At 45.4% G+C, this 1,717-nt stretch overlaps 1 protein-coding gene across 1 annotated transcript in view; it reads left to right on the plus strand.

Annotated features, from left to right (window-relative positions):
* Positions 1–1,623: 1,623 nt before the first annotated feature.
* LOC106534683 (uncharacterized) overlaps positions 1,624–1,717 on the plus strand; it is a gene marked incomplete at its 3' end in the record, with an annotated part of 3,073 nt that continues 2,979 nt past the window's right edge. The window contains 1 exon segment of the mRNA XM_014031389.1: positions 1,624–1,717.

Genomic DNA, 1,717 nt, shown 5'->3' on the forward strand with positions numbered 1-1,717 from the left:
GGTTATATAGCAGTGTACAAGATCCTTCAACACCGCTATGCCCAGAGTTCGAATGACCTTACTGCAACTGTCACCCTGCAGTCTATTCAGCCTCAAATTATTACTGCTGGCCAAACCACAGTTGTAGAAGGGTGCTTAGCTGCAAGATTGTGGCAGGAGGAAAAACACGTCCTCCTCGAACATCCAAGTTCCTATGCCCTCCCTGGTGGGCTCATGGTAAAAACCTGCCTCATTGACTTGCCTCAACACCGGCCTTGTCATCTGCCAGTTGTTGTAAGCAATGAGTCTGACCATGAGATTCACATTCCAGCACGAGCAGTCATAGCAGAAATCAGCACTTTCCAGAGTGTGATCTCACAAGAGCAAACAGTCCAGAATTCAACCCAGTCTACAGAGTTGCTACAACCATCCCAACCACAATACAACTTTGGAGACTCACCTTTATCTCCAGAATGGAAGCAGCGAATCATTCAAAAACTCAACAGTATTCCTGAGGTGTTTGCTGCAAAGCATGACCTGGACTTCGGCCGGACAGATAAAGTTAAACATCAAATCAAGTTGTCTGATCCCACTCCTTTCAAACAAAGGCCAAGACCAATCCATCCTCAGGATGTCGACGCTGTAAGAAAGCATTTGCAAGAGCTTTCTGATTCCGGAGTCATACGTGAGTCTGATTCACCATTTGCTTCTCCAATTGTCGTCGTACGCAAGAAGAATGGCAGTGTACGCCTCTGTATCGATTACAGGAAGCTAAATCTTCAAACAATAAAGGACGCCTATGCTCTACCCAAGCTTGAAGATGCATTTTCTGCCCTTTCTGGATCAAAGTGGTTCACTGTGTTAGACCTTAAGTCGGGCTATTACCAGATTGAGATGGAGGAAAAGGATAAATCCAAAACTGCCTTTGTATGTCCATTGGGGTTTTGGGAATTCAACCGCATGCCACAAGGGGTCACCAATGCCCCAAGCACATTCCAAAGGTTGATGGAAAGATGCATGGGAGAATTAAATCTAAAAGAAGTTTTGGTTTTCATCGATGATTTGATCATCTTTGCACCTACCTTGGAGGAACATGAAGAACGCCTGATGAAAGTTCTCAACAAACTTAAGGACTTTGGGTTGAAGTTGTCAGTCGAGAAATGTGTGTTTTTCCAAACATCTGTGAAATATCTGGGGCATGTAGTGTCCCAGAATGGTGTTGAGACAGATCCTGATAAGATCAAAACGCTTACCTCCTGGCCAGTGCCCAAAAACCTGAAAGAGCTGAGGTCTTTTCTCGGTTTTTCTGGATATTACCGCCGTTTCGTCCAAGGATACTCAGCCATAGTTAAGCCACTGCATGACCTGACTGCTGGTTATCTGCCATCCCAGAAGAAATTGAGACCAACTGTAAAACCAGAGAACTACTTGAACCCCAAAGCACCATTTGGAGGACGGTGAACACCAGTGTGCCAGCAGGCTTTTGAAACTATCATCGAGAAACTAACTTCTGCTCCTGTACTGGCATTTGCTGATTCACAAAAACCCTACACACTCCACACCGACGCCAGTTCCACCGGTCTTGGTGCGGTGTTGTATCAGGAGCAGGATGGAAAGAACAGAGTTGTGGCATATGCCAGCAGAGGTCTCTCACGGAGTGAGTCCAAGTACCCTGCTCATAAATTGGAGTTTCTCGCTCTAAAATGGGCAGTGACAGAGAAATTTAATGATTATCTCT

The sequence above is a fragment of the Austrofundulus limnaeus genome, unplaced genomic scaffold, assembly GCF_001266775.1.
Source record: "Austrofundulus limnaeus strain Quisiro unplaced genomic scaffold, Austrofundulus_limnaeus-1.0 Scaffold1243, whole genome shotgun sequence".
Taxonomy (NCBI): Eukaryota; Metazoa; Chordata; class Actinopteri; order Cyprinodontiformes; family Rivulidae; genus Austrofundulus; species Austrofundulus limnaeus.